Below are 14,502 nucleotides of genomic sequence, written 5' to 3' on the forward strand. Positions count from 1 at the left end.
CGCTACTGCTCGAACAGCCAGGTCTTCAGCTTCTTCCTGAAGGAGAGGTGGTCTTGGGTCAGGCGCAGGTCGGTCGGGAGGGAGTTCCAGGTCTTGGCGGCCAGGTGGGAGAAGGACCTTCCTCCTGTAGTTGCTCTTCGGATGCGGGGGACGGCGGCGAGGGCGTGGTTGGCTGATCGGAGGTGGCGTTTGGGAGCGTAGAAGTTGACTCGGCTGTTGAGGTAGCTCGGGCCTTGGTCGTGTAGGGCTTTGTGTGCGTGGGTGAGGAGGCGGAAGGTGATTCTTTTGTTGACGGGGAGCCAGTGAAGGTCTTTCAGATGTCCGGAGATGTGACTGGTTCGTGGGATGTCGAGGATGAGTCTGGCTGAGGCGTTCTGGATCCGCTGGAGTCTCTTCTGGAGCTTGGCGGTGGTACCGGCGTAGAGGGCGTTGCCGTAGTCCAGTCGGCTGGTGACGAGGGCCTGGGTGACGGTCTTCCTGGTCTCGGTGGGGATCCACCAGAAGATCTTCCGTAGCATGCGTAGGATGTTGAAGCACGCCGAGGAGACGTTGTTGACTTGCCTGGTCATGGAGAGGGAGGAGTCCAGGATGACGCCCAGGTTTCGTGCATGGTCAGTCGGTTTGGGTGCGGTGCCCAGGGCGGGGGGCCACCAGGAGTCGTCCCAGGCGGAGGGTGAGGAGCCCAGGATGAGGACCTCTGTCTTGTCCGAGTTCAGTTTCAGGCGGCTGGTCGTCATCCACTCGGCTACCTCTTTCATCCCTTCGTGCAGGTTGGCTCTGGCGGCGGCGGGGTCGTTGGTCAGGGAGAGGATCAGCTGGGTGTCGTCGGCGTAGGAGATTATGCTGAGGTTGTGTTTGCGTACGATGGCCGCAAGGGGGCTCATGTAGACGTTGAAGAGGGTGGGGCTCAGAGATGATCCTTGGGGGACGCCGCAGATGACTTCGGAGGCCTCTGACTTGTACGGTGGTAGGCGGACTCTCTGTGTTCTTCCGTCGAGGAAGGAGATGATCCATTCCAGCGCCTTGTCCTGGATGCCGATGTTGCTGAGGCGCCGTACTAGGGTGCGGTGGCAGACCGTGTCGAATGCCGCGGAGAGGTCTAGGAGGATGAGGGCCGCTGTTTCTCCATTGTCCATCAGGGCTCGGATGTCATCGGTGGCGGCGATGAGGGCGGTCTCGGTGCTGTGGTTGGCTCTGAAGCCGGACTGTGAGGGGTCGAGGGATCCGTTCGTCTCGAGGAAGGCGGCCATCTGCTTGTTGACGGTCTTCTCGATGACTTTGGCTGGAAACGGGAGGAGCGAGATGGGGCGGTAATTCTTGAGTTCGGTGGGGTCCGCTGTGGGTTTCTTGAGAAGAGCGCTGAGTTCGGCGTGCTTCCAGCTCTCGGGGAAGGTGGCGGTGTCGAAGGATGTGTTGATGATGTCTCGCAGGTGGGGTGCGATGACGGCGTCGGCCTTGTTGAAGACGTGGTGAGGGCAGGGGTCGGTCGGTGATCCGGAGTGGATGGAGTTCATCGTGCGGATGGTGTCTTCGGTGCTGATCGGGGTCCAGGCGTGGAGGGTGGTGGTGGGGGGTGGTTGTTCGGTCATAGTGTGCGTTGGTTGGTTGTTGAAGCTGTTGTGTATGTCCGCGATCTTGTTGTGGAAGTATGACGCGAGGGAGTTGCAGAGGTCTTGCGATGGGGTGATGTCGTTGTTTCCTGCGCTGGGGTTGGAAAGCTCTTTCACGATGTTGAAGAGTTCCTTGCAGTTGTGTGCGTTGTTGTCCAACCGGTCCTTGAAAGCTGTTTTCTTGGCGGCGCGGATCAGCTGGTGGTGTTTCCGGGTGGCAAGTTTGAAGGAGGTCCTGTTATCCGGTGTCGGTTCCCTTCTCCAGACTTTCTCGAGGGCTCGGCAGTTCTTCTTGGAGCTCTTGAGTTCGTCGGTGAACCATGGGGCCTTCTTGCTGCCGGGTCTGCTGGGCGGGGTCCTCAGTGGGGCGAGTTCATCCGCGCAGTTGTTGATCCACTTCGTGAGGTTGTCTGCGGCCTGGCTGGGGTTCGCTGAGCTGGCAGGTGGGTGCTGGCTCAGGGAGGTGGTGAGCTGGTCTGCTGTGATCTGGTTCCAGCATCTGCGGGCGGCCTGTTTCTGGTGGTGGTGGGACGTCGTTCTCTTGAAGGTGAAGTGGACGCAGCTGTGGTCCGTCCATTGAAGCTCTGTGGCGTGGCTGAAGTTGATGTCTGTGCTGGAGGAGAAGACGGCGTCGAGTGTGTGTCCGGCGAGGTGGGTGGGGGTGGACACCAGTTGCTTGAGTCCCAGGTTGGCGAGGTTGTCGAGCAGGGTGATGGTGTTGCGGTCGTTGTTGTTCTCCAGATGGAAGTTGAGGTCTCCCAGGAGGATGTAGTCGGCGGAGGGGAGGGCATGCGGGCTGACGAAGTCGGCGATGTCCTCGCTGAATTGCGTGCGTGGTCCAGGGGGTCGGTAGATCAGGGTGCCTCTGAGGGTGGTGTTCGGGTTGGTGTGGATCTGGAAGTGCAGGTGTTCGGCGCTGGTCAGGGTGTTGTCGGTGCTGGTCGTGAGACGGATGGTGCTCCTGTGGATGATGGCGATGCCTCCTCCCATCTGGTTGGCGTTTCGGTCCCTCCGGACGATCTTGTAGCCCTCTGGGATGGCGATGGCGATGTCGGGAGCTGAAGAGGCGTTCATCCAGGTCTCCGTGAGGAAGGCGACGTAAGGGGCTGTGGCGTCTAGGAGGTTCCAGAGTTCGATGGCGTGTCTGTGGACGGAGCGGGTGTTGAGCAGGATGCACTTGAGGTGGGTGCTGCTGGTGTTCGTCTTGGCGGGTGCTGGTGCGAGGCTGGTCCGGATGCAGGAGAACTTGCAGGCGTGGCAGCTGAAAGGTCCGTGGGTACCTCGTGGAGCGGCAAGGTGGCAGTCTGGGAGTCGGCCGGTGTTGAGTGCGGTGAGGGTGGCGGCGGAGTACGTCAGGCGGGTCGGTCGGGCTCTTCGGGGGCCAGGGGTCCTGGCCCTGGGCGCGGTCCAGGCGCGGACGGGCGCAGACGGGCTTACCTTTGGCGCGCCTTCGGCGCACAATCGGCGCGCCCGCTGCGCGTGACCGCTGCGCGTTCGCACGGTCGCCATTTAAGGCGAAGTGCGCGGGTGGGCGGAGCAGCTGGGAGGCGGGAGCGGGGAGGGTACAGAAGAAAAAGGGGCGGGGCTAATGGCGGTGGCGGGAAGCGGGAGCGGGGAGGGAGAGCGGAGGGCGGCGAGGTAGGCGGGCAAGCAGGAAGGAGGCAGGCACAATGGGGGTCAAAAACACGAAGAGTAATTGGAACAGAAACAGGCTGAATACAGGTCAAAACACGGAGAGAAAACGGCACAGAGAAAACAAGCAACAATTCAGGTCAAAACGGGGGAAAAAACAGTAGGAAAACGATGTTGGCCACAGAAAGAAAACAAGCACAAATTTTAGACAAAACGGGCTGAAACCAAAGGGCAGCGCTCAAGGCGGCAGCGAGGTCGGCGCTGAGGCAGAGGCAGGCACTGGGAGCACACGCAGCAGCTGGTGGCCGTGCGGCGTGGGGGTGTCCCACAAGTGGGTCACACTCACCTGCGTCGCACGGTCGCCATTTAAGGCCAAGTGCGCGGGTGGGCGGAGCAGCTGGGAGGCGGGAGCGGGGAGGGTACAGAAGAAAAAGGGGCGGGGCTAATGGCGGTGGCGGGAAGCGGGAGCGGGGAGGGAGAGCGGAGGGCGGCGAGGTAGGCGGGCAAGCAGGAAGGAGGCAGGCACAATGGGGGTCAAAAACACGAAGAGTAATTGGAACAGAAACAGGCTGAATACAGGTCAAAACACGGAGAGAAAACGGCACAGAGAAAACAAGCAACAATTCAGGTCAAAACGGGGGAAAAAACAGTAGGAAAACGATGTTGGCCACAGAAAGAAAACAAGCACAAATTTTAGACAAAACGGGCTGAAACCAAAGGGCAGCGCTCAAGGCGGCAGCGAGGTCGGCGCTGAGGCAGAGGCAGGCACTGGGAGCACACGCAGCAGCTGGTGGCCGTGCGGCGCGGGGGTGTCCCACAAGTGGGTCACACTCACCTGCGTCGCACGGTCGCCATTTAAGGCCAAGTGCGCGGGTGGGCGGAGCAGCTGGGAGGCGGGAGCGGGGAGGGTACAGAAGAAAAAGGGGCGGGGCTAATGGCGGTGGCGGGAAGCGGGAGCGGGGAGGGAGAGCGGAGGGCGGCGAGGTAGGCGGGCAAGCAGGAAGGAGGCAGGCACAATGGGGGTCAAAAACACGAAGAGTAATTGGAACAGAAACAGGCTGAATACAGGTCAAAACACGGAGAGAAAACGGCACAGAGAAAACAAGCAACAATTCAGGTCAAAACGGGGGAAAAAACAGTAGGAAAACGATGTTGGCCACAGAAAGAAAACAAGCACAAGACAGGAGCTGAATCTGGTGTCCAGGCCCTTTTGAGGCCTAGAAACGGGGACTTTACAATGAAATAACGTGCACACTGAGAAACGTGGCAACGTAGCTTTACATAGGCCTGATATTCGTAGTATTCACGAGAACTGGAAACAGGCATACTAGAGATGGACACAACTATAATTGCGTCTTTAATCGAACATGGGGAATACATATGCATATTAATCATGCACACATAACATATGATGGAGGACACGTAGGACACAGAACATGGCAAAATTTACTTTTCCACAGTCCGTCGGTTTGGGTGCGGTGCCCAGGGCGGGGGGCCACCAGGAGTCATCCCAGGCGGAGGGCGAGGAGCCCAGGATGAGGACCTTCGTCTTGTCCGAGTTCAGTTTCAGGCGGCTGGTCGTCATCCACTCGGCTACATCTTTCATCCCTTCGTGCAGGTTGGCTCTGGTGGCGGCGGGGTCGTTGGTCAGGGAGAGGATCAGCTGGGTGTCGTCGGCGTAGGAGATTATGTTGAGGTTGTGTTGGCGTGCGATGGCCGCGAGGGGGCTCATGTAGACGTTGAAGAGGGTGGGGCTCAGCGAGGATCCTTGAGGGACGCCGCAGATGACTTCGGTGGCCTCTGACTTTTACGGTGGTAGGCGGACTCTCTGTGTTCTTCCGTTGAGGAAGGAGACGATCCATTCCAGTGCCTTCTCCTGGATTCCGACGTTGCTGAGGCGCTGCACTAGGGTGCGGTGGCAGACAGTGTTGAATGCCGCGGAGAGGTCTAGGAGGATGAGGGCCGCTGTTTCTCCGTTGTCCATCAGGGCTCGGATGTCGTCGGTGGCGGCGATGAGGGCGGTCTCGGTGCTGTGGTTGGCTCGGAAGCCAGACTGTGAGGGGTCGAGGGATCTATTTGTCTCGAGGAAGGCGGCCAGCTGTTTGTTGACGGTCTTCTCAATGACTTTGGCTGGAAACGGGAGGAGCGAGATGGGGCGGTAATTCTTGAGTTCGGTGGGGTCCGCTGTAGGTTTCTTGAGTAGAGCGCTGAGTTCGGCGTGCTTCCAGCTCTCAGGGAAGGTGGCGGTGTCGAAGGAGGTGTTGATAATGTCCCGCAGGTGGGGTGCGATGACAGCGTCGGCCTTGTTGAAGACGTGGTGAGGGCAGGGGTCGGTCGGAGATCCGGAGTTCATCATGCGGACGGTGTCTTCGGTGCTGATCGGAGTCCAGGCGCGGAGGGTGGTGGTGGGCGGCGTTGCTGTGGTCGTGGCGTGCGTCGGTTGAATGCTGAAGCTGTTGTGTATGTCCGCGATCTTGTTGTGGAAGTAGGAGGCGAGGGAGTTGCAGAGGTCTTGCGATGGGGTGATGTCGTTGGAGAGCTCTTTCACGATGTTGAAGAGTTCCTTGCAGTTGTGTGCGTTGTTGTCCAGCCTGTCCTTGAATGCAGTTTTCTTGGCGGCGCGGATCAGTTGGTGGTGCTTCCGGGTGGCAAGCTTGAGGGTGGTCATGTGGTCTGGTGTTGGTTCCCTTCTCCAGACTTTCTCGAGGGCTCGGCAGTTCTTCTTGGAGCTCTTGAGTTCGTCTGTGAACCATGGGGCTTTCTTGCTGGCGGGTCTGCTGGGCGGGGTCCTCAGAGGGGCGAGTTCGTCCGCGCAGTTGCTGATCCACTTCGTGAGGTTGTCGGCGGCCTGGCTGGGGTTTGCTGAGCTGGCAGGAGGGTGCTGGCTCAGGGAAGCGGCGAGCTGGTCGGCTGTGATCTTGTTCCAGTTTCTTCGGGCAACCTGTTGCTGGTGGTGGTGGATCGTCGTTCTTTTGAAGGTGAAGTGGACGCAGCTGTGGTCTGTCCAGTGGAGTCCTGTGGTGTGGCTGAAGCGATGTCTTTGCTGGATGAGAAGACGGCGTCGAGTGTGTGTCCGGCGAGGTGGGTGGGGGTGCACACCAGCTGCTTGAGTCCGAGGTTGGCGAGGTTGTCGAGCAGGGTGATGGTGTTGCGGTCGCTGTTGTTCTCCAGGTGGAAGTTGAGGTCCCCCAGGAGGATGTAGTCAGCGGAGGGGAGGGCATGCGGGCTGATGAAGTCGGCGATGTCCTCGCTGAATTGTGTGCGTGGTCCCAGGGGTCGGTAGATCAGGGTGCCTCTGAGGGTGGTCTTCGGGTCGATGCGGATCTGGAAGTGCAGATGTTCGGCGGTTGTCAGGGTGTCGTCGGTGTTGATCGTGATGCGGATGGTGTCCCTGTGGATGACGGCGATGCCTCCTCCCATCTGGTTGGCGGAGCGGTCCCTCCGGGTGATCTTGTATCCCTCTGGGATGGCGATGGCGATGTCGGGCGCTGAAGAGGCGTTCATCCAGGTCTCCGTGAGGAAGGCAACGTCAGGGGCAGTGGTGTCGAGGAGGTTCCAGAGTTTGATGGCGTGTCTGTGGACGGAGCGGGTGTTGAGCAGGATGCACTTGAGGTGGTTGCTGCTGGTGTTCGGCTTGGCGGGTGCTGGTGCAGGGCAGGTCCGGATGCAGGTGAACTTGCAGGCGTGGCAGCTGAAGGGTCCGTGGGTGCGTCGTGGGGTGGCTCGGTAGCATCCTGGGATTCGGCCGGTGTTGAGTGCGTTGAGGGTGGCGGCGGTGTACGTCAGGCGGGTGGGCAGAGGTCCTCGAGGGCCAGGGGTCCTGGCACTGGGCGCGGTCCAGGCGCGGACGGGCGCAGACGGGCGTACCTTTGGCGTGCCTTCGGTGCACAATCGGCGCGCCCACTGCGCGTGACCGCTGCGCGTTCGCACGGTCGCCATATATGGCGAAGTGCGAGGGGGGGCGGAGCAGCTGGGAGGCGGGAGCGGGGAGGGTACAGAATGAAGAAAGGGGCGGGGTTAGCGTCGGTGGCGGGAAGCGGGGAGCGGGGAGGGATGAGACGGGGGCAACCAAGAAAACCAGGCAAACAGGCAATAGGGGGGGACGAAATAACAATTTACAACAGTATACAATTTAAACAATAAACAGTGGTAGAAGGCAGGAAAGCGAGCACAGACCACGCCGCTCGATGGCAGGGGGCGTGGTCACGCGGCGGCAGCCGGAGCAGAGAGGCAGGCAGGCGGGGAGGCACACGCAGCAGCTGGTGGTCGTGCGGCGCGGGGGGTGTCCTAAACTAGGTCAACCCTCTCCTGAAAAAACCCACGGCTGACCCAACCAACCTCAAAAACTACAGACGGATCTCCTTACTCCCGTACCCAGCAAAGGTCATCGAAAAAGGCATCAACAGCCAGCTTGCATCCTTCACAGAAGAAAACATCAATGACCCCTCTCAAACTGGCTTCAGGAAAAACCACAGCACCAAAACTGCCCTTATCGCCGCAACAGACATCCGCTCCCTCCCTGACAGAAGAGAGACTGTGGCCCTCATCCTCCTGGACCTATCCACAGCCTTCAACAGTCTCTCAAAGCACCATAGTCCACAGACTACATGACGCAGGAATCTGGGGCATGGCCCTCAGCTGGATCCGCTCATTCCTCTCCGGCAGGACACAGCAGATCAGGCTCCTGCCCTTCCTCTCAGATCCGAAACTGACCACCTGCGGAGTTCCCCAAGGATCCTCCATCAGCCCCAAACTGCGACTATATGGCTCTGCTCGCACCCATCGTCAGATCCCATGGTCTCAACATTGTATCTTACACAGACGACACCCAACTCATCCTCTCCCTATCCAACGAACCAAACATCTTCATACCAAACTTTCAAGAAGGGATGGAAACTGTCGCTAGGTGGATGAAGAACAGCTGGTTACAACTCCACACGGACAAAACCGAAATACTCACGAAGGGCCCACACCCGATGCCTGGAACGACACCTGCAGGCCCCCCACCCTTGGGAACCCACCCTCCCACACCGCCCACGCACGAAACCTTGGAATCATCATGGACTCCAAACTCAAAATGGACTGTCAAATCAATGCTGACTCCTCCCGTTTCCATACCTTCTGCCTCCTACGAAAGACCTTCAACTGGATTCCTCTCGAGCACAGAAAGACCGTCACCCACACCCAGGTTAGCAGCAGACTGGACTACAGTCATGCACCCAACGTCGGGATCAACAAGAACCTTACCAGCAAACTCCATAACGCCTCCACCAGACAAGTCCTCAAACTACCATGTCATTGCCACATCACCCAACACCTGCGGACACTACATTGGCTCCCTGTCGAGAAGAGAATCGCCTTCAAGTTCTCACTCACGCCCACAAAGCCCTCCACAACACCGAACCCGCCTACCTGAACCACCGCCTCTCGTTCCACGCACCCCAAAGATCCTTCCTCTCAGCCCAGCTCTCCCTTGCAACGGTTCAGCGCATTAAGAAGACCAGAACAGCAGGTTGCTCCTTCCCCTTCCTCGCAGCCAAGGAATGGAACACCCTCCCTCTCCACCTCTGGCACACAAACCCTCTCCAAGTTCATGAAGGACCGCAAGACCTGTCTCTTTGACGAATCACTGTGAACTTCCAGGAGCCTCCCCAGCGCCTTGAGACCCTCTCAGTTGAGTAATTACGCTTCACCAACCCGTTGATTGATTGAAACTGGTGAAAAGGTTTAAAGCCCTCTCTCTGGCAAGGAATATTCTGTTTCTGCAGGTCAAACACAAAGGTTATAACTAATTCACATCCTTTCTTACCACTTGGGTCAGTACTGTTCCTAACCAGAGGCGCAACTAGAGCCATATTTCGGGGGGAGGGGGCTAAGAAAAAATTTCGGGGGGGGGGGTGAAACTTTAAGCAGTAGGTAGAGTGGCGCTGCAGGGGCTCATAGAAAGGGGGAAATATCAACAAAGCCTCTTTAACATGCACATGGTCTTTTAAAGACCTGTGAAGGGCTCGGGTGCAGCTGTGTGTGTGCCCGGGAGCTGTCTGAGTCCGGGCTGCCACACAAGACGGGGGGGGCCTCAAGCCCTTTGATTCCAATGGGTGTTGCGCGCCTGTTCCTAACCCATTACCAATTGCAGCAATAGTTACTACACCTTTCAAGATTGAAAACACATTCAGGCGGTGCACTACAAAAGTCTTTATTTAGTTCACTAAACCCTTCCCAACACTACTGGCAATTCAAATGTATACGTATTATTTAGCAATTGCGTGACAGTGTAAGCATTTTCTAGAAAGATATTCACAAACTTTGTGTAAAATTCCACGAGGTATAAAAGAGCCCCTGTATCTTCTTTACTTTTGGGCAGAGGGGCAGTGTTAATTGACTCCATCAACTTCTCCTTTGGTTTAATACCTTCCCGGCCAACTTCTTGCCTCAGACATGCCACATCACCCTTAAGTGGTCAAACCTTTTCGTTTGAAAACTCCCAACCAACTCCTTCGAATTTTTATCGTAAAAACTGCATGAGGTGCTTGGGTGGATGTATTAATGGTCAACTGCACCTAAATGATTATTGTGTTGGTGAAAAGTACAGACAGTCAAGGCCAGCCTGCTCTGTTCTCCAAAACAGACTTCAGGCAGTCTTAAGTAGACACATGCGCAAGAGCCTGTTGGCAGCATCGATGGAACTGAAAGTTAAGCAGTATGGGCAGAGCTGCTGGCAGCCGATTCTGCAATAATTGGGGTCCTCTGACAGGGATGTGGAATTCCTATAGCGCGGAGGGATAGATTATATAAAGTGGATTTTGTTACATGACAAGTGGATTTATAAGGCAACTTGTCCCATGGACAAGCATTCTATTACTTTCTAAACCCCTGCTCTGGGCCTGCCCACAAGTTACAAAAGAGTCACATTCCAATGCAGCTCTGGGTGTATACAGCATTAACCCTGTACTCCCGAAGCTGCTTGTCCAATATCAGCTACCTTCTACCACTCCTCCCTTTCCAAGTCTTCACACTGCGACGACTTGGAAAGGATAAAGTTGCAGCATTTGCAAGATGGTCTTGTGCTCTAAACAGAATACACCGCACATGCTTCTGAGCCTCATGTATTCTGTTTACAGCATTAATGAAGAGAAAGAGCTACAGCTGGGCCTCTGTGAAAGGCAGCGTCGTGGACTGTTGTTGTACAGAGCCTCCGCCCCCCCAAACATTCCCTCATAAACATCTGCTTCACTTGCACTACAATACATTCACTGGTTTTTTGCCTCACCACTTTCAAATTCCACCAGCCGCCACTGCACTGCTGTGTCCCCAAATGACATCGGTCACAAAATGGTTGAGTTGTGGAAACATGTGGAAGATTTTGGGAGAATTCATCATCTGACATTTGAACCCCAGATCTCTATGTAGCTAATCTGCACTTCACTGGCAGCATGCGGCCTGAAATTAACATCTGGATGGTAAAGATCGCTGAAGTGTATTACTACTGGGCAGTTATTCCCCTAATGTAATATATGTCAGTAACCAGTGAGACTCATGGGGAATAATTGCTTCTTTGCAAATTTAGAAAAGTACAAGGTGCATTGTTGACAGGATAATATATCCATTATAACGTTGCAGGAGCTATGATAAAATTATATCTTTAATTTCAACATCGAAGTAACACTTGTCAAATTATTTCCCACCCCCAGATATGAACCACTTAAAACTCTGTACTGGCATCTGATACGCCGAAACAATGCCAAAATAAAGGTTATATAGGACTAGTGTGCAGAAAGCAGTGTATCTCTCTCAGAAAATAGGAAATAAATCAGTTGGGTAAATTAACGTGTAAAACAAATACTAACAGTTTTCTAAAGTGTCCTAATGGAGATTCCTTCTTGCACATTCTCTTTGCTCAGATGAACTCAGTCACTTCTAGGCACCCGCTGAGAATCAGAGAGTGGATTTTGCCTCGAATCACACAACTGAATCAAATGGAGAATCCAGGTTTCAAAGGATGTCTCCCTGCACTGTCATCAGCAACCTGGCCACTTGCCCATATCTTGTCTGGATGTTCTTCCTGTACAGCATTAATGTTCCAGGATAAAAACTGTAATGGATACTGCTCTACTTGTCACAATAGTTATCATTTTTAAACAAATTCTAGAGGTTTTGTCAGAAACTTGACAGTTCACACAAATAAGTTGTAGTCGCGTTGAACATGCAAACGCCACTTGACCCACACATAAATTAAGGATTAAGCAGAGGTTTGGACTCACGAGTATCTGCTATACATCTGCTGTACTCTTCAGCACCTGTCACTGTTTCAAGTTAAAGGTAGAGGTGGGCGTCCACTGTGAGCCCGAGCCCGGCTCTGGCTCAGCTCGAGGTTCTGTTGGAACCTCAGGCCCACAGCGAGCCGGGGTTCAGCTGTACTCTTCAGCACCTGTCACTGTTTCAAGTTAAAGGTAGAGCTGGGCGTCCACTGTGAGCCCGAGCCCGGCTCTGGCTCGGCTCGAGGTTCTGTTGGAACCTCAGGCCCACAGCGAGCCGGGGTTCTGCTGCCATCCTTGCTCTACCCTGAATGTGACTCTAAAACTTGGGAATCAGGTGCGACTCTCGGCGGCAGCTCAACATCCCGTGACTCTGGGGAAACACCTGAATCTTAAAAAAACAAATGTGACCATGTGTAATGTAACTAGTGGAGGGTAAGGTACTCGAATAACTTCGGGTAAGTGCAGAAAAAGGTAGAAACAAGTACTTAACATTGAAAAGGAAAAACAAATAAATACCCACTTAGTGGCCGATTTTTACACGGATAAATCGCAGCTTCCCAGCTAAAAATGTGTGATCTTAGACACATATTTAATTTGATCAAAACTCCTTTTACTTCATAACTATGGATGAAAGTGTCTTCAAAGACGGAGTTCAGGATACCGCTGTATGACAACCTGTCTTTGGTTTCATGGGCCTGAATGTTGCCTGATAACAACCGGGTCCACACACAGGGCTGACCTGGGACGGGTCTTGCCTCTTAGTTCCCTAATGACTCCATGGCAGCATTTTAAAAGAGGGAGATCTATAAATAATAAGGAGAATGTACTTTCTCTCATTAACTTTTAATGAACCGAGGCAATGTAAGGCGGGAGAGAGCCAGAGATAGGTTTATTTTGGCTGGAGCCAGGTACCCGGCCCTGCTGTCTCTCCCGCATCTCGCGGCCGCCCCCCTCCAGGGCCCGCACATGGAACCTCCTCCTCCTCACCTGTGTCTGCGGCGCTCCTCGCCCGGCGGGCCCGACCTCCAGCCGCTCTCTCGGGGCTCAGACCCGACCCCGGGGCTCCGGCCTGCAGCTGACACCGGGCCCAGGGAAGAGGCCTAGAGGTCAGAGAGGGGCGCAGTGCGCATGCGCGGAGCGCAGACACGGATCACCAGGAAGAGCCCGGCCATTGGTGTGTTCTAACTATATTTCCACCCCGTCGTTTTGTACACCCCCTACGTCAGAGGGGTGTCGATTCATGCAGGTTCTGCCTGTGTATTCGTGCTTCCCCATCTGGTTGCACACCCAGCGAGCGTCACTCACTTTGCGCATGCGTGCTTCGGTTTATTGATTTTATTTATGCGTTTTTCTCTTGTGACATTATTCCCATTTGTGCGGGGGGGGGGGAAATAACCCAATCTGGCAACACTGCGGCAGAATTTATAATTTATTTGGGGACAGTGGTCACTGAGTGTCACCAAATCAATGATAAATGCCACTGCAACGGCCCTCGAGTGCAGCGCGGCCCCCCCTCAACTGTGCCGCCTGGGCGGACAGCCCCCCTAGCTACGCCGCCGAGAGGATGGTTGTTGTAGCAGCGGGTGCGGTGAGGCAGGGCTCCTTGTAACGTCTTCATGTTTTATGGGGCCACAGAGGGTAACACAGTCACGTCTTGAGAATAACAGGCAGAAGTCACCTGCACCAGGTGTTCACTATAATCCAACGAGTCTCAGGAACTGAGTGTTTACAAGAGAGACTGATGCAACAAGATGAGGCCTGAAATATGTTCACACAGAGAGCGCGTGTGCAGAGGTGTCAGGCGGTGAATGCAGCTGAGAGCCGTGTGCAGGGCTCACTGACCCAACACTTCACAATAGGAACAGAACTGAAGCATGAGGAGAAGATTACACGCCAGCATGTTACAAAAGCAAACACTAAATTACATGAGACAAAAGTGACAATCGTGAGCAACTCACTCCTGACCCTCACTCAATCCTGACTCTCACTTCTGACATGGCCCTCACTCACTCCTGACCCTCACTCAGTCACCTAATGTATGCATGTGCACAACATCAGACTTGAATTCTCCATTCACCATGGTACCAGCTACGGTTGCGCAGGCCAACGAATAAGAATACTTAGATCCTATCGCCGGTTGCGCTGAACCGTCAGACTAAATGATACAATGGTAATCCTCAAGCGTGCGCATGGACAGGGGAGCAGGATGAACAAACTCATACTGTAAGAACTCCAGAGTTTGCAATGAGGGGTCAAAGATAAATGTGACATCCGCAGATGTCAACGAAGTTGCCCATTGTATCCAATTAGGATATATAACTTTCGAAATTGGTACACTGGCTTTCATCACTGCTTCAGATGCAGGATAAGGTGTAACAACCAACATGCGTTTTCCTTGTGACAGCGCTCTCTCATTTAGAATTGCCATCTGTACAGCTGTCATAACTTTCTCGACAGAAGAAAATCACTTTTCAGCCGAAGTGTACAAGTGTGACTTGTAAGCGATAGGAATTGTGTCTCCTTCATTAAACGTCAAGTACGTGAAACCCACAGCACCAGGCACAATTCTTATTACCAGGTTAGTAGGTTAGTGTGGTTATCATGAGTCAATAAGTACTTAGATTCAAGAAGATCAGATTGCAAAAATGGCAGAATAGCTGAATGTTCAGGCAGCCAACATGACTTGGTAAAAGTTGGTTGTATCAAAGCATATATAGGTTTGATACGCTGGGCATAATCGGGAATATAAGTACGCCCGAAATTCAAAAATCCCAGCAAGGATTGTAGTTTTTTCAGAGTTGCAGGAGACCGTAAACATGCGCATTTCTCTAGGAAGTGAGGTGCCAGACTTCTACCTTCATTGTTGAGCTCATAGCCCAGGAACAACACTGTGTACTCCGCAATGTGTGACTTTGCAAAGTTACATTTATAACCAAAGTCCGCAAACATAACTATGATGCGGTCAATGCAACACAGATGCGGCCATAATTTGTCATCCATGA

The sequence above is a fragment of the Lissotriton helveticus genome, chromosome 1_2 (assembly GCF_964261635.1).
Source record: "Lissotriton helveticus chromosome 1_2, aLisHel1.1, whole genome shotgun sequence".
NCBI lineage: Eukaryota > Metazoa > Chordata > Amphibia > Caudata > Salamandridae > Lissotriton > Lissotriton helveticus.